General features: G+C 36.1%; 2 long non-coding RNA genes across 3 annotated transcripts; one reads left to right on the top strand and one right to left on the bottom strand.

Annotated features, from left to right (window-relative positions):
* Positions 1–1,892: 1,892 nt before the first annotated feature.
* On the bottom strand, positions 1,893–18,915 carry LOC127864025 (uncharacterized). 2 transcript variants are annotated; one of them, XR_008041390.1, is made up of 8 exons: positions 18,840–18,915; positions 9,698–9,781; positions 9,105–9,238; positions 5,619–5,772; positions 5,128–5,255; positions 4,401–4,574; positions 3,589–3,765; positions 1,893–1,946 (listed from the first exon to the last, which is right to left on the bottom strand). It is a non-coding gene; the product is annotated as an uncharacterized LOC127864025 (long non-coding RNA). The 2 variants fall into 2 exon arrangements; XR_008041389.1 differs by lacking the exon at positions 1,893–1,946 and having other exon boundaries at positions 2,942–3,765; positions 18,840–18,911.
* On the top strand, positions 11,964–13,181 carry LOC127864033 (uncharacterized). Its single transcript, XR_008041392.1, has 2 exons — positions 11,964–12,047; positions 12,986–13,181. It is a non-coding gene; the product is annotated as an uncharacterized LOC127864033 (long non-coding RNA).
* Positions 18,916–19,406: the final 491 nt, after the last annotated feature.

Below are 19,406 nucleotides of genomic sequence, written 5' to 3'. Positions count from 1 at the left end.
TCACCCAAAACAGATTTACATCTACGGAAATATTCCCAGGGAAAATCCATAAAGCGTTTAAACTGAAAATAAACGAAGCCGGTACTGCTTTCATATTTATTTCCTTCAAAAAAAGTTTTCGCTTTGGTACATAACTTTTAAGTATTGCTAGAAAGAATTGATTGATTCATACTTTATGGATTCTAAGAACAGTGCCAAAATGAGTTTTGAAACAAATGTAATGATACAGATTAAGCATCTACAGTGCAATGTCAGCATTATAATTCTTTGTAGTTTAAACCTATTTATTTTAGCTCGATTGCATCGAAAGCCTAAGGCTTATTGAAAGGCTCTAGAGTCCGAGTCCGTATCCTAGGACTCAAAAACCAGTACTTGGTGTCTTTGGGAAGATCGAAAGAACGCTCCCACAACTCGAACTCATGACCACCCGGTCGTTAGGCGGACACCATATCCACTACACAACGGGGACTCTCTAACTCTCTTTAACATAAAATCAAGAAGTGACGAGTGTGAACAGAACATTTAAGCAGGGGAGACAAATACAATTGCGTGTTATCATGTTACTTAATCACAATTACCTACTCCAATAATCAAGGCAAACAATGACAGAAAGGAATATTTTATTGCGAAACTGGTCGGAGCGATTCGTAGCTATAAGACTAATCTCGACATTAAATGGTACATTTCACATGCATTGAAAATTAAATACCATGACATAAACAGCGAAAACACTTACGAATATTGTCGTCGATTTGATTTGTTTCTTTCGTCAGTTGTGGGGTGTTCGCGTTTTGGTTTAATTTTTCCATCTGCTTTTTTTTCAAAGGCGGAGAGAACATTGACAAAACTAGAATATATCCGGTAACTGTGTCTGATACGGATACGTTAACATTTACGTCGTCAATGTTTGTGATTTCGGTTTGTTATCCTCGCTAAATTAATTTATCCAACACTTACCCAGTTGTCTCAATGTACTGACCAGTTATTTCCACAATGACGGTGTACGGAGTCGGATTCTTGCTATACTTGTCTGTTGCCACAACGAGAGTTGGAACGAGTTGTTAGGGTACGAATGAAGATCCGCATTCGTTACTATGTCTCCATCTTGAATTGCGCAATAGATTATGCTTGTACACAAGCTATCATTCATTAATTGAAGATGATGCGGCAAATATCATCTGTTTTTAAGATATGCAAATGAAGATAGTTGTACGCAATATAATGAATATTACTACAATGCATTTTCAAATTTTACCGAACCACACAAAAGTAAAGAAAACAATTTAAGCAAACTTCAGGTGGCGGAGACTATAGAGTACCGCCGTTGAAATTGAAAATTCGTGTATACTTCAATAAATTACGTTTTTATCGACACTTTCGTAGATTTTGGATTTGGGAAAAAAGAGATTAAATTGCGTCACTGTGTTGAACGCATTTTTTTCAAATTCAAAAATTACAGAATTTATGTGCTATCGAAAAATTCATTTTTTATGACGAAATTGTGTGGTGACGAAAATAAATTGGTCAACCCACGAACTCATTAAAAAAATTATAAAATTTAAAACACTTTTACAGTGAGTGGCTTTTTGTGATACATTATTCAGTGCAGTTATGTTAACTCGTATTCTCCAAAAGCTTATTTTTAAATCGAATCACTTATTGTGGTTATTAAATCTTAAGCATACTCTTAGATCAAACATGGGACGTTTCCATAACAGGGCGGAACCTTATACACTTCATGACCGCGTAAATGATTCACTCCGCGTGAAATGTCTACTGAACAACCTACTCGGAGACATGATGAATGGACACGTGGCATTCGGGGTACAGGACAGCATACCGTAGATGACGTTATCGTTTTCCACGTCACTTCCGGTAGCGGTAAACACGGTTGTCGGTAGCGCTGAAGTCTTTTGCGACGAGGCTTAGTTTTGTAATAGGCGACCCTATGACGACAGGTAAATCGTTTGAAGACAGCACTTAATAAAAAAAGTTTGAAGATTCTTAAAGCAACTCAATGGCATCGTGATCCAAAATAGGTTGATTCTATAAAACTAGTCCTTCACACAGGCTAATCAAGGACGACACTTTCCGCTGTTATTGTGTTTTTCGTTTAAAGAATTTCAAATCCGGTGCCAGCGCAAAGTGTCGTCCCTTATAAAGCTGTGCGGACTGCACAGGCTTTTCCGGAAAACACTTAACGCACATGCATTGAGACACTTTCTAGAGCGAGGATCATTAAAGACAATGTCTGTAAAACTATGTAAAACAGGAAATCTCATGGTTAAAATAAACAAAGCTCATTGGGGAAATCTTATGTGTTTGATATGTAAATTTCTTAAAGAATTTGTTGTAAGAAATTTTAAAATATTTTGCTTGTACAAATATAAAATGTTAGTCATATAGGCAGAGGGATAATCACGTGACAAACATGATGGCGACGTTCATGCCGAGACATGTAATTTACGATGTCATATACTACGGAATCCGTTGAACAGTACATATATTGTGCGTCGCCGTGACTGACGCGCAAAATATCGTGAATCGCTTCGTGTGTTTAGTGTCGCCCTTTGAACACGATACACGAAGCGATGCACGATATTTTTCGCGACAGTCGCGGCGACGCACGATATTTTTCGCGACAGTCTCGGCAACGTAACATATTTTTCGCGACAGTCGCGGCGACGCAATATATTTTTCGCGACAGTCGCGGCGACGTACGATAGTTCGCGCGACAGTCGCGGCGACGCACGATATATTTAACACGATATATTGACTTCTGGACTACCTACACAAACGCGATATATCGTGTTAAATATATCGTGCGTCACCGAGACTGTCGCGCAAAATATCGTGTATCACTTCGTGTGTCTAGTGTCGCCTTTGATGAAAGATTATAGATGTACCATTAATTACTTTTGTTAATTGTTTAAATGTCCCTCACTTTCCAGCCATATCGGCAAGAAATGGATAAGCGTGTATAACGTATTAATATTCGCGCTATACATCGACTTTACGCTGCGAAATGTCTTAGCGGGTCACAAAATTACAGCTCCAGCTCTCTTGCTCATATGGTAGGAAAGTGAGCGGCATTTAAACAATTAATACAAGTATTAACGGGTATAAAACGGCGAAAAATACCTGTTTCGGCATGGACGTCACCATCTTTTTTGTCACGTGACTACCATATCTTATAAGGCACACAAAGCTGTTTAAAAGATTTTAATTAAAACAAAGCGTAAGACGTTATAGCGGGAGACTTGAGGAATTTTATTAAATCAATAAATTTTATAAACACGTTTTTATTTAAACAAACACGTTTTTTTTATATCTTTCACATAAATCATGTTTCGGCCATAGCTTTCATCAGTAGTATGATTCGAAGCATAAACACAAAAAGTGACGTCAACGTTATACAGTAAAGTAACGTCGTTTGGCAAACAAAAAGACATATTGCGCAATACAAAGATGGATCAAAGTTGATATAATACTATGTAAGCAATACTATAATTTATTTTAAAAGTATCAAAATAACGCTAAAGAATTATCGCAAGGCGTCCTTAATCAAGCATATGTTGTTCGGCTTACTGCTAAGGTTGTCGATCGTCGGCGCTTTGTTATCGTTAATATGGACGGTGAAAATCTTCTCCGCCCCTTTGACCCCCGCGGCGTCGCTGCACTGAATGTGCAGGTTATAGGAGGGGTTCGTGTCGTAGCTAAGCGACCGCCCCGCCACCGCCTCGCTGACGTAGTAGATCACCCATACTGAAAGAAATCGTGCAGTCGTAATGACGTCCTAAATATGGGACATTCTCAAGAAAACATGTTTATTTATTGTATATTTTTACTGGCATGTCTTCAAACTGATGTATGTTTTATATTATCTGCAAACGCATGTTTGTTTTTGTACATGCAAGTTACTGATGCTTACATCAAATAAACTGTCCTATTCTGTTCTATAAAAATACTTCAATTTTGTCTTTTGGCGATTTTAATATTATAAATACTGAAAATAGTGGATATGGCTTCATAAGGAAGGTGTTTAAATAAGTAGAACTTAAATGACGTCACTAGATGCAAGAATATGATAATTACTGAAAGGTAGTACTTATAACGTAAACTGACAACATAAATATACTGTTTATACTTAAATGATGTTCATCAATATTTCTGAAGATAGAAGAAAAATGTGGGCCAATCCTGTATGTAAAGATTGACGTGGCGTAATGTATATCGTGTCCGCCTAGCGACTAGGAGGTCATGGGTTCGAATACCACTGTGGAATCTTTCTTTTGATCCCCAGTCCCAGAGACACCAAGTTACGCAGAAGACAAACTCTATAGCGTTTAAATTAGCCTGAGGCGTTTAATGCAGTAGAGCCAAAATCAATAGGTATATACTGTTTAGATAGCTTATGTGGTGGGCTCGTATTAGACGTTAAACTCGTAATACGTCGGTGACGTCTGAACGCAGTCAGCCGCGTCCTCCGTTAACGTCAACGTCGTGAGTTGCTTTTCCGCAGTCTGCCACTCGTCCACAGTTGACGCCGTCGGTAAACTCGTTATCTCTGGACCCTTAAATGATACAGTATAAATTGGGTTTCGTTTTGAAACTGGACTTAATGTATTTGCTTAAAGTGTCGTTCGTGCACAGGCTCATGCTAATCCGGGACAACATTTTACGCGCATGCGTTCAAACTACTTTTCTCGCAAAGGCGCACTCGTAAGGACGCAAATATCAACGTTACTCGCGACGTAAATATCAACGCTACTCAAGACATAAATATCAATGTTACTCACGACGTAAATATCAACGTTACTCACGACGTAAATATCAACGTTACTCACGACGTAAATATCAACGTTTCCCACGACGTAAATATCAACGTTACCCACGACGTAAATATCAACGTAACTCACGACGTAAATATCAACGTAACTGACAACGTACATATCAACGCTTCTCACGACGTAAATATAACCGTTACTCACGACTTAAATATCAACTTTACGCTTTTTCAACATTAATCGCGACGTAAATATCAACGTTACTCACGACGTAAATATCAACGTTACTCACGACGTAAATATCAACGTTACTCAAGACGTTAATATCAACGTTACTCACGACGTTTTGGACTTTGACAACGCAAGTATCCGTGGTTTGAAGAAGGCCGTCAGTGCACGTGACGTCAAGATTATACGTCGCCTTTGTCTCAAAGTCCAGAGCTCCAGCCATCTTCACGATTTGGTTGCCTAAAAGACGTCTGTGCGTGAGCTTATATATGTCTCATTTTGCGAAAACTGGACTTAATGCACGTGCTAAAGCGTCATCTCAGATCAGCCTATGCAGTTCCCACAGGCTAATCGGGGACGACACTGACTGTCCACCTGAACTGGATTTTTGCTAAAGAGGCTTCCTTTTAACAAAACAAAAATACCATAAACGCGCAATTCGTGGAATTATGATTTTTGGGGAAACAAACGAGGAAATTGCGTCGGTCATTTTCCGATTTATTTGTGTTAAATTCGTAAATGGGTCGACCCATGAAATCAAGGAAAATTAATACCCCACAAATAAAAATGACTTTACAATAATACGAGAGATTATGTACTAACCAGTGACGGCGAATGGTCCCCTGTCAGCGCTCGTCATTGAACAGGTGGCGTCAGACTTATCGAAAGTTACGAAATCCAACGTCTTTAACGTCAACGTTCCGCTAACGTCCTCAGCGACGTCACTGGAGCCTCCTGGGTAAGTGATCACCGGTGCCTACGGAAATATATCAAAACGGGGCTAAATGCATACGCGCACAGGCTTATAAGGTACGACACTTTCCGCTTTAACATTTATGGAAGCTTTCGTTTGAAGGTTTCTCTCCTAAATGAAAGTCCTGTAAAGCTTCGTCCCCGATAAGCCTGTGCAGTCCGCACAGGCTCATCGGTGACAACTTGTTTCATAAGTTGGATTTTTTTCATAGTAGACCTCATTTAAACACAAAACTCTGTTAAAGCGGAAAGTGTTGTCCTGAATAAGCCTGTGCGAGTGCACAGGCTAATCTGGGACGACACTTATTGCACATGTGCGAGTGCACAGGCTAATCTGGGACGACACTTATTGTGCGAGTGCACAGGCTAATCTGGGACGACACTTATTGCACAGGCTAATCTGGGACGACACTTATTGCACATGCATCAAACCCGTTTACCCAGATCGAGGTTCACAAAGAAGATGTGTTGGTTCAGGTAGATTATTTTTATTTAAATAATAATTATTTACGAATAGTGCAACCGCGTTCAAATCATTGAAAAAAAAAGCATTTATTGACAAACATTAACACTTCCTTGCAATATAGTCACACCTCAGTTAAAATATTCACCAATGGAAATGCGTTTAATATCTTACCCGACTTACAATTTCAGCCTAGCATTTAACACATTTTGAAAGGCTTTAAAGGGACATTTTCACAGACTTTGGCAAATTTTAAAGTTTGTGATTAAATGATTTATATTGATAAATGTAATCATTGGATCTCTAAAGCTCCAGTAAAAAAATAAAGAATGAAACTTACAAAGAAACAAGGGCTGTTTGTAAAACATGCATGCCCCCCATATGGGCTATCAGTTGTAGTGGCAGCCATTGTGTGAATACGTTTTTTGTCACTGTGACCTTGACCTTTGACCTAATGTAAGTTATTATCCGGGAACCATGGTACTATTTCGAGTCACTGTGACCTTGACCTTTGACCTAGCAGGTTTTTTTCCCACTTTTTGGGAAGATAGCCCATGGCTTTGGAATTGGGAATTTTATCTGCATTTTCATGAAATTGGGAAAATTTATTCATTAGCCTTTTTTTCCACAAGAAAAGTCCACTAATTAGGGAAATACTAAATTTCATATAACACTTTATAATAATTAAAAATAAATTAAAAGAACACAAATCATAAAATACTTTGTTAAATGTAAATGAATTAAAATTAAGATAAAATACGCATAAGACATTGGGAACATATAAAATCGGGCCAAAAAAAAACCTGCCTAGTGACCTGAAAATCAATAGGGGCCATCTGCCAGTCATGATCAAGGGGGAGTGAGAGGGGGGTTATAATGTGGGGTGTGGTAATTAATAAGATGTTTAAAAAAAATTGTGGGGGGGGGGGTGGGGGAGGGTGGGGGTGGGGGGATGAGATGGGGTAATAATGTGGGGTGGGGTTATTTATTAGATATAAAAAAATAAATTGAGGGGGGTTGGGGGTAGGGGGAGTGAGAGGGAGGTATAATATGGGGTGTGGTAATTTATTAGATGTTTAAAAAAATCTGGGAGGGTGGGGGTAGTTGGGGGGTGGGGGTAGGGGGATGAAAGGAGGGTATACTTGTGGGGCGTTGGTAATTTATAGATGTTTAAAAAAATTGGGGCGGATGGGGGGTGGTAGGGGGGTGGGGATTGAGAGGGGGTAATAATGTGGGGTGTGGTAATTTATTAGATGTTTAAAAACAAATTGGGGGGTGGGGGATGGGGGGTAGGGGGATAAGGGGGAGTGCGAGGGGGTATAATGTGGGTTGTGGTAATTATTAGATGTTTAAAAACAATTGGGGGTGGGGGTAGCGGGGTGGGGGTTGAGAGGGGTGTAATAATGTGGGGTGGGGTAATTTATAAGCTGTTTAAAAAAAAATTGAGGGGAGGGTGGGGGTGGGGGGTGGGGGGTGGGGGTAGGGGGAGTGGGGGTTTTGGGTGTGAGAGGGGCAAATAATGTAAGGTGGGGTAATTTATAAGATGTTTACCAAAAATTGGGGGAGTGGGGAAGGTATTGGGGTGGTAGGGGTGAGTGAGAGGGGGGTATAATGTGGGGTGTGTAATTTATTGGATGTTTTAAAAAAATGGTGGATAGGGGGTTAGGGGGGGGTAAGGGGGAGTGACAGGCGGGTATAATGTGGGGTGGGATTATTTATTAGATGTTTAAAACAAACATGGGGGTGATAGGGGGGTAGGGGGGTGGGGAGGTAGGGGGAGTGGGGGGTGGGGGGTGGGGATGAGAGGGGGGTTTAATGTGGGGTGTGGTAATTTATTACATGATGTTTAAAAAAAAAAACAAATGATCTCACACTGACATGAACAAATTTCCTCTATTTATAAAACATGAAATTTAAATTTAGTACATTTGTTTCCCCTGTATATAAGAAAGATATAATAGTGTATTACCTCCCGTGTCCAGCTTATATTTATATTAATCAACAAAATTAAACATTAACACAATATTTAATATACACAATATACAAAAAATCTCATATTCTGATAATATTTTTACTGATCCACTGTATTTTACTAAAAGGATGATGTTTCATTGGACTGATAATTATAGATTTAGGATTGCAGACCAGTTGCTTCAGTAATATTGTTCAGAGTTTGCCCTGTTCGCCGCGTATGCATTCTTGAGTTATAATTCAAAAAACATTTTACTATTTCGGGTCACCGTGACCTTGACCTTTGACCTAGTGACCTAAAAATCAATAGGGGTCATCTGCGAGTCATGATCAATTTACCTATGAAGTTTCATGATCCTAGGCCCAAGCGTTCTTGAGTAATCATATGACAACCACCTTGTGGACGGACCGACCGACAGACAGACCGACAAACCGACATGAGCAAAGCAATATACCCCCTCTTCTTCGAAGGGGGGCATAAAAAGAAAAAAGTGACCCTAAGCAGGGCTTGAACAAGTGACACCTGTAGTCCTGGAGTAAAAAACAATTACATCGCTCGGCCATCCTGCCAAGTATGCATGAAGGATGTATTTTATACTTAATATAAGCAAACTTAGTAGTTTAACATAATTAAACGACAACAAAACTCTCCAAATTATTAAATCATTTCGCATTGCAACGTTTGATAATTTTCAGGTTTTTAAATCGTCAAAAGATGCATATAATGGATATTTTAGAGCATGGTAAATGTTCAGTTTTACTGTTTCCTGACACATATCATAATTAAAACGAAAATATGCGAATCTAAAACAACTTTGCCAAATTGCCAAAACGTGAAAAGGCCCCATTAACATGTACACTCCTTTTTGTCTGCAGCGATGGAAAAGAGGCCCTTGACGTACCGTATTGATTATGTTCACAATCAGCGTCTTTTTGACGGTGGACAAGGAGTCGCCGCACGTGATCTCGACGTTCACGGCTCTGGAAATTTTTTCGAAATCGAATCCGCCTGGATTGTGGGCGTACACCAGGTACTCTGCATGAAGATGTAAATATTGCTAAATTGGTCGTTGTCGGCTCAAGTCTTATTTAAAAGTATCTCAGGTACTCTAAAGTACTCTCGTAAGTTATAAAATATGCACAAAACTATACTAAATAAACATACACACCCCATTATTTAATGTATCGTTTAAATCGCGTTTGATTAACATTATAAGATCAACACACGCTGACAATCAAATCTTAGTGACTTTTACATTGTTTTACCGGAACTACTTTTTACAAAAAAGCGTGTTTGTTTTATACAAATATTATCATTTGTAAAAAGCATAAAGTGAAAAGAAAATTGGTTGCATTCGGTGGAAATTGATTTTAATTGACTCGTTATCGTAAAAAAAATATTTGTAATGATCACTCGTGAATTAAAATCGATAATCCACCAAATTGAACAAATGCCCTTAATGTAAACAATGACGTAAATGATGACGTCACGTACGGGTATTCGGCGGTGTCACAGTACTTTGCTCCAAAGGTAGAATGCCCACGGCAAGTGCAGTATCGCTCAAGTTTTATGGTGGAACTGAAAATAAACAGAAAAAAGCTCCTTGAACATAGTTATACCCTTGAATACCAAAATTAACAAATCCTCACTTGAGGCGTTTTGTTTTGTTGACAAAGCGTGATGTTCTATTGACGCAATTATCTTTTTACACATAAACAACATTTTGTTAAAACTTAATTTGAAGAAAACAATCCGAAGAAAATGTTATAGCAAATTAAAATAGCACACTTTGGCTGGTAACAGAGAACGTATTTGGTTTGGTAACAATGCATTGAGCAACTGTATGACGGAATAATCTTCCGAAACATGTGAGCGATCGAGCGCCATATACATACAGAATAAAATAGTTTTTAATTTGCGATATCATCAGAGGTGAGCGCAACGTGCAAAATAATAAAAGTCATTGTGTATTTGCTGATCATCTAATAAACGCATTCAGCTTATTAGATGTTGTCATTTTGTATTATAATCCGTTTTAAGAAAACTAAACAGTATGTGTGGTAAAATGTGTAGGCTTTACCAAATTGAAAATAATAGAAATCAACTCTGCTTTAAAAAAATGGATGCGGGGCTAAATGAACCATGAAGGCGCAATAATTATTATTTTTAATACGATGTTCAATTTGATCAAATTTGTTTGGCCTTACAATTGAATAAATTAAAAGTATATGGGCCGTGCTCTGTGAAAAAGGGGTTTAATGCATGTGCGTAAAGTGTCGTCCCTGATTACCCTGTGCAGTTCACACACGGCTAATATGGGACGAAACTTTTCGCTTTTATGATATTTTTCGTTTCAAGAAAGTCTCTATTTAGCAAAAATCAAGTTTAGGGGGATAGCGTCGTCTATTATTAGCCTGTTCGGACTGCTAATGCTAATCTGGGACGACACTTTACGCACATGCATTAAAGCCCATTTTTGCAGAGCGCGACTCAAATAAAGTTAGAAATCCTAAACCACAAGCTCGACGTCGTTTAAACAATGACATTATTATATAAATATCAATAGTTTTATCCAATCAATTCTTAAAGTGATATTATGGGCATCTAACAGTTTATAGGTGTCTATCGCAACCGTTCTTTATTTGATGGTGTTTCCACTTCATATACACTTATATTAGTTAATGCAGCATCAACATACTAAAACAATATCCCGGAAAGAGAAAAATAATGCATTTGAATATCAACCGTACTTTCGTTTGACAACTGATCACTCATGTACAATGTGAACCTAAATTTAGTTTTAGTGCAGATTTGTTTATACGACACAAAGACACCATTTTGTTTACGGATCATTTCGGCTTACAGGACTGGGTGGGTCACGTAAAATATATAATATAAAATATATTTTTATAAAAAACCGGTAGCAAGATGAGTTGCAGATAATTGGTCAGTAACCACATTTTTTAACTTACTCTTTTGACCTGTTAATTCGTTTCAGCTCAATTCAACAGTGAAATATGCCCATAATGTCACTTTAAAATTCTTAAATCCGAGATTATAACATAAGGCATATTTCGACGATGAATGGATCTATATTTCCACACAAGGCAAATGGTTTGTGAAATTAACCCATTTACGCCTATTAGACTCTCCCATCCTTCTAAATTTGATCAATTTATTTCCATAATTAGGGATGTCTAGTATATTTATTTCTATTTTTATAATATTTCTTACATAAATTCCTTTAAGCAAACAGCGCAGACCCCGATGATACGCCGTATCATGCGGCGTCTTATCTGATCTACGCTGTTTGCCAAGGCCTTTTATCTAGACGCTAGGCATAAATGGGTTAAAATCCTACAAAGTTACACATACCGCCTCAATCGTGATACATCGGCTATCTCGGATTCCTCCGTAAGATAGGCCTCGTGGCTAACGGTCGCCATATTGCCTTGTATTACTACTTTACTACCCAAAAGGTTGTCAGTCTATTGTTATGAGGCTGTATACGATGCGCGTTGAACTAGCGCCAAACTTTTTACCGAAACTTTGATATTAAGAGCACTATTAACGTTCATTTGTGTTGCATTTTGACCTATTATCCAAGTGATTTACTTTTCCATTATTATTTAATCACCCTATCATCCAATTTTTAAGATGAAATTACGGTGTTTACAAAACCAACCAAACCGAAAGTGAAACTGGATGCATTACGTTTTGCGATGTAAACATTAAATATTTGTTCAGTTTGAGGAAGCGTATCGATAATAGACGTTGGAATATGTATGCAATACAGACTATATTGCCGATTGTAGTACTGGCTAAAAAATACCCTTTATGACAGGTTATGTATAGAACGTTAATCAAATAGTGACCATAAATCACTACAAATGTGTGGGTTGTTCATTAACCCATTTATGCCCAGTGGACTCTCCCATCCTTCTAAATTGGATCAATTTATTTCCAAAAGTAGGGGTGTCTGGTATATTTATTTCTATATTTAGAATATTTCTTACAGAAATTTCTTTAAGCAAACAGCGCAGACCCAGATGAGACGCCGCATTATGCGGCGTCTCATCTGGGTCTACGCTGTTTGCAATGTCCTTTTTTCAGGACGCTAGGCATGAATGGGTTAATATAATTAATGCACGTTTCTGATCTAATTGCCTGTATCTAGTTGTAATTACCATGATATTGATAAAATTAAAACGGTTTTTTCATAAATTAACATTACATGTTTTATTTTTATCATTTAGGGAATATATAATTGTATCATTATCATCATTAAATATTCTGAAAATGATCTAAATTATCATGATTACTTTAAAGTAGAATTTTTAAATTTTACTCATTATTTTAAATGAATTTGCACATTTGCTTGATTCAAAATAAAATGTATTAATAAAGGTTTCAGTTGTTAGTTTTAACCCATTTTTAGTTCGATTAAATTTAAAGTACTAACTACGTACATGTATGTGAAATGCTCTTGAGTTGGTTTCCTTGGCCTAGAACCAGTACTTGGGTGTCTCTTGGAGATTTCTTAAGAATGCTCCCACACTGGGGATCAAACCAGTGACCTCCAGATCATTAGGTGGACACCACATCCATTACACATCAGCGACCTTTAATTAGTAAATTACTTTAGTATTGCAGCATTATATAATGTAATGTTGCTACATATTTTTGGAAAATGATTAATGTGCAGTACTAAATAAATCTAATTGCAAACAATTTTAATTGTGTATATTGTGTGATTATTAGTTACAAATTCCCTTTTTACAGGTATACTGGATTATGAAAGACTGATAAACATAAAATTGACAACTCATCTCCCCAACGATACTTTGTGTGGCTCATTCTCGGAACAAACCCATAGTCAGTGAGAAAACTACAGTGTAAAAAGACCACTTGATTGTGACAATTATGGCTGACCAAGCAAATGTTATCATTTAAAATAAAGAAAACTTCCAGTTCAATATACATTTTATACCAATTATGACATTGGCCAACACAGAAAATAATTATAAGGTTGATTTTCCAAAAATTGACTGTTACAATTGGATACTGTTTTAAGCTTCACTCTACTTTGTCTGAAAATAAAAGTCCTAAATGATGTAATAGAAACATACATATTTAATTTTTAGTTTAACAAGGATATATATATATGCATACATATATTATAATATCTTTTTATCGATGGTCAATCAATTTAAGTTTAACTCATATACATACACATTTTATACATGTGTATGCTTTGATTTTTTTCTATTGAAGCAAAATTAATATCCCATTAGATAGATAGATAATATCACAGCAGTATTCCTATTTTGTCTGCAAGTACTGCAGAAATCATGGATTATTATTTTACTGAGTCAGCCTTAATCTTTATATTGTAATTGTTAAAACAGATTAATATGTGCATTATACAATTGAGGATGCATCAAGATTAAAAAATGGTACATGTATAAATTAATAAAGAATCAATAACAATCAGAAACTGTGCTTTTTTCAGTATTGTGTGAAAGGATTTGAAGTAATGATGTGTTTTTGAAATATGATTTATGTGAATTTGAATAAATATATAAAATTTAGTGATTTTCTCAGACAAAAACTGTTAATTACATACTAAAGTATTCAGAATGTATTATTGTAATATTCATTGGAATTTTTTAGTACAAAAAGCACTTTTCCCTGGCATTTGTATTTATAGTAATTGCATATTTTATAATTCTGACAGCATTTATAAACTGTGTTCATGCAAGCATGAACACGGTTTCATTTTTTGAGTATTTAAACAAGAGGGCCATGATGGCCCTGTATCACTCCACTGCTGAAAAAAGGCTGAAACAAATTTCTCTGCATGTGCAAATACTTAAATATAGGCCCTATTTAAGCACATGTACACTTTTGTGACCTTCTGGGCTGGGTCAAATTTAACCCCAGGGGCATAATTTGAAAAAACTTTGTAGAGGACTACTATATCTCACTACATACAAAATGTGGTAGCCCTAGGTCCTAGAGTTAAGGACAAGAATATTTTTAAAGTTTTCACAAAAAAAAGCAAGATATAAGCGTATATAATGTTAAATTTTGTGACATGCGGGTCAGGATCAAATTTGACCCACAGGGCATAATTTGAACAAACTTGGTAGAGGACTAAAAGATGTTACTGCATACCAAATTTGGTAGCCATAGTCCAAATGGTTTTCGACAAGAAGATTTTTAAAGATTTCACAAAATAGGCGCTTTAAAAGCATTTATTCAATTTTGTGACCCCCCGGGGCAGGGTCAAAGTTGACCCAAGAGGCATTTTTTGAACAAATTTGGTAGAGGTTTATTAGATGTCACTACATACCAAATTTGGTAGCCCTAGGCCCAATGGTTATGGACAACAAGATTTTTAAAGTTTTCAAAAAATAGGCCCCATATAAGCGTATGTTCAGTTTTGTGACCCCGGGCAGGGTCAAATTTGACCCAAGGGGCATAATTTGAACAAACTTGGTAGAGAACTATAACATGTCACTACATACCAAATTTAGTAGCCCTATGCCTTATGGTTAAGGACAAGAAGAGTTTTAAAATTTTCACAAAATAGGCACTATATAAGCATATAATTGATTTTGTGGCCCCCGGGGCAGGGTCAAATTTGAACCCTGGGGCATAATTTGAACAAACTAAGTAGAGGACTATACAATGTCACTACATACCAAATTGTGTAGCCCTAGGCCTTATGGTTATGGACTAGATTTTTTTTAAGTTATCACAAAATAGGCATTATATAAGCATATGTTCAATTTTGTGACCCCTGGGGCAGGGTCAAATTTGACCCTAGGGATTAAATTTGAACAAATTTGGTGGAGGACTATTAGATGTCACTATATACCAGATTTGATAGCCCTTGGCCGGATTGTTAGTGACAAGAAATTTTTTGAAGTTTTCACAAAATAGGCCTTATATAAGCATATGTTCAATTTTGTGACCCTCGGGGCAGGGTCAAACTTGACCCCAGGGGCATAATTTGAACAAACTTGGTATAGGACTATAAGATGCCACTACATACCAAATTTGGTAGCCCTAGTCCCAATGGTTATGGACGAGAAGATTTGTAAAGTTTTCACAAAATATACCCTATATAAGCATATGTTCAATTTTGTGACCCCCGGGGCAGGGTCAAATTTGACCCCAGGGGTATAATTTGAACAAATTTGGTAGAGGACTATTAGATGTCTCTACATACCAAATTTGATAGCCCTAGGCCCAATGGTAATGGACGGGAGATTTTGAAAGTTTTCACAAAATAGGCCTTATTTAAGCAAATTTTCAATTTTGTGACCCCCAGGGCAGAGTCAAATTTGACCCCAGGGGCATAATTTGAACAAATTTGAAAGAGGTACACCCCAGGAACATTCCTAAGAAATTTCATCAGAATTGGACCAGTAGTTTAGGAGAAGATGTTTAAAGGAAAAGTTTATGCATGGATGCACGATGGACACAGGACCTTTAGCCAGTGGAGCTAAAAATCAAATTAAACATTTACATGTAGTTTTGATTTAAAATCAGTTTTTATATGCAAGTGTTTATTTCACTTATAAATTAAAACAGCATATTATTCATTATTGAAAAGATTATTCCAAGCTTGATGTCATATTTCAACTTTGCATAGTGTAGTTAATTGAACATTGTATTGAACTGTATGGGCAGCTATATTTTTTAATTTATGTATGTTGTATTATACAAAATGCATTATTTCTACCACAAGTAGACCATATAAGGCCTACTGCTACTAAATAGGCACTGGTATGAATTTGACACCGTTTTTGATGCTCATACAAAACTTTAATTATTACTACACTTTAGTATATTAAATATTTTCAAGTTTTTGTTCAACATTTTTTGCAAAAGAAAAGAGTGTCTTAATGCATTTGAAAATATACTTAAAACAAACTAAAAATGCATTTTAACATACTTTTTTCCTGGTAAAGTGTATTTGGGATGATAAAAAATACACTTGAAGAGTATTAATGCTGGAAAAATGCAGAAAAAAATACATTTGTTTCTGTTAGAAGTGTGTCTTGTCTGCATTTTTAAGTGTATTAAATGCACATCAAATGCAGATTAATACAATGCCAATACTGTAACATGTATTGTAATGGACATAAAATGCACTTGTTCTTGTAATTAAATGCTTTAGTGAATTGAAATAACCTTTTATAACGTTTTAACAATTAGTAATACCTTTTTATATAAATTTTCTTTTGAAATGTGACACTTAAATGATTTTTGCACCACTAGTAAGAGATATAATTTGTGCTCATAATGCTTTATCATTACACTACATAATATCATTTGTTGTATGAAAATAACCCGTAAAATTCATGTGAAAGCTCAAGAGATCAATAACAGCGTGCTATACCCTGCTCCTTTTTACATGACTTGATGGTATTTAGTCCCCAATTCTACATGGCTAAAGGAAAATTAATGTGCAGATTTGACAAATAAGTCTTAACTGGGATCCAATAGGCAGACTTTCATATTACTTGTATTTAATTTAAATCATGATCTGAATTGCTCTTTGGCAAATCTTTGTTGGTCACAGTATTCAACTGAATTTTGTTCACTTTGTAGTGATTATATTTTCTATATTTATCAGACAACATCTTTCTTCAAAAGTTTAACATGATTGCTTGGTTAATTTAGAAACAAGATCAATGCATCATAACATAAAATGAAAAAATGTGTAATAGTAAAAATGGCAGCAAAAAAGCACTAGATTATCTGCCTTAAATCTGAGACGATATGTTGATGTTTTGGAATTTCTCATAAATAATGTGCTCCATAGTTGTATAATGGTATAGTCGCATGCATGAGTGGTGTCAATGTCACAATACCAATTAAAGCCTATAATTTACTAAAACAATTTGAAGTTTGATGTGAGTTTTTTTCAAGATCTGTTATATATAATTATATATACACGTATATATATATTGGTGAAAAGTTAACATGCAATAAGTTTACTGTAATTAAGTGACAAATAGTTTTACTGATTTGGTTGGATGCATATATGCAGATATATCATGGTTTGTGCAGAGGACAGTAGCAAAAACAAGAGCTGTCTCTGTAGGATGACATACGCCCCCGATAAACGCTTTAATAGAAGTTATGAGCATTTTTCAAAACCTAAAAGCTGACCCTAAGTTCAAGGTCAAAGGGGTCAAAATTTGTGTGTGTATGGGAAGGCCTTGTCCATATACACATGCATACCAAATATGAATGTTACATCTGAAGCGACATAGAAGTTATGAGCATTTTTTCGAAACCTAAATGCAAAGTGTGACGGATAGACAGACGGACAGTGCGATCACTATATGCCCTCCTTTGGGGGCATAAAAATGTGTTTCACATTGTTTTGGTAAATTAGTAATGTACTTAAAAGAACACAATCATCAATTTTATTTAATGCTTTCCGGTGGTTTATAGAGAAATATCAGTGAATTAAAACTGATAATTTCACTGTTTCAAACAGTGAAAATTATCAGTGACAATTATCGATAATTTTCATTGTTTAGTGTGAAATGACGTCATTTTTTTGACGAAATGACGTCATTATCCCAGCAAAATTCTTTAGTTAAACTCTTGAACAATGTATATAAACTGTGAAAAATGCATTAAATAAAAAGAAAATTTGTTGGATTCGGTCGATTATCGACTTTAATTCACTCGTGATCATAGAAAATATATATTTTCACTCGTGGCTGCGCCACTCGTGAAAATATTCTTTTCTATGATCACTCGTGAATTAAAATCGATAATCCACCGGATCCAACAAATATACTCTATATAAAGTTATTGATTATAAAGTGTTGCTGGCATATTTGATGCATTCATCTAGCCATAAGAAGGTCCCTGTTTTATCCCCACTGGCACCGAGTGAGGGTTCTCAAAATCTTTAAACAATATGAATAACTACATATAGGGTCGAGAGCCTTGTTGATATGGGGGCTAAACACCAGAAATCAAAGCGACCCAGGTTAAAGGCCGAGGCCAAATTAATAAACCAGAGGCCGCATGAGCCTGCTATACTCTGAACAAGTATTGTTTCTTCTCAGAAAACTGGCTTAAGTGTCTTACTAAGCTTTAGACTTTGAGTTTCAGTGCAATCAATCTAAAATAAATTGGTCAAATTAAATAATAATTTGTAAAAAATAAACATTCTGCACAAATTCAATTATTTACTTTACCTGTGTGCATGAATCATTTCAGTCTTGATGGTTAGTGAACTATGTCAAAAGCACCAAATCTATGAAACACTTGTATTTTGAATAGTGCAATGTTCCACAGAAATGATGCTGATGATTATTCTACACGATGATGAATTATTAGATATATTTCTAAATTCCATTTCCACCAACAATTCGGTTATTCCACTACCAGTTCACATGCTTCGTACACAGTTGAAAATAACACTATTCCACTCAACAACCGTGACACATGTACTCAATTTTAAAACTTTTCGCAATTAAACTTGTCTTCTACTGTTATTGTTGTTGTTGTACTTTTTAAAGTAGTTCGAAAGATGGCGACCATTAACCCAGAGATTGATTTATGAAATAAATCGTCTGCTGATCCAGAGTGATACCGCCTAGGTCCGATACTGTGAGAGTATAACGTAATGTTTTAGACGTCACTGACTCGGCCATTGACGGTAAAATAACCGCAGGAATGTTAACAAACACCGAAGGCTGAAAGAGAAACAAACACAAATTATTTAATGAAATGAGCCGGTTTGATTAAAAAACGGGGTTTAAAAGGCACCTTTTTACTTTATGGTAAACTTAGAACATTAAACAAAAATGTTTCAGATTCGCAAATTTTCATTGTTGTTATGATATTCGCCAGGAAACTGTAATACTTAAATTTTACCATGCACTAAAATTTTCATTACTATATGCATATTTTGACGATTTAAAAACCTGGAAAGTATAAAGCGTTGCAACGCGAAATGATTGAATAATTTTGAGAGTTCTGTTGTTGTCGTTATATTTTGTTATACGATGATTGCTTATATACAGTATAAAATACATCACTAATTGTATGAGCACGGATGGCCGAGTGGTCTTAGCGTAAGTTTTACTCTAGGGGTCAGTGGTTTGAGCCGAGTTGAGGGTTACTTTTTTCTTTCTTTAATTGTATTCGTGTGTTTACT

This window comes from Dreissena polymorpha, chromosome 1, assembly GCF_020536995.1.
Source record: "Dreissena polymorpha isolate Duluth1 chromosome 1, UMN_Dpol_1.0, whole genome shotgun sequence".
Classification (NCBI taxonomy): Eukaryota; Metazoa; Mollusca; class Bivalvia; order Myida; family Dreissenidae; genus Dreissena; species Dreissena polymorpha.
The sequence above is the reverse complement of the archived record's forward strand: the minus strand, read 5'-3'. Positions and strand labels throughout refer to the sequence as shown.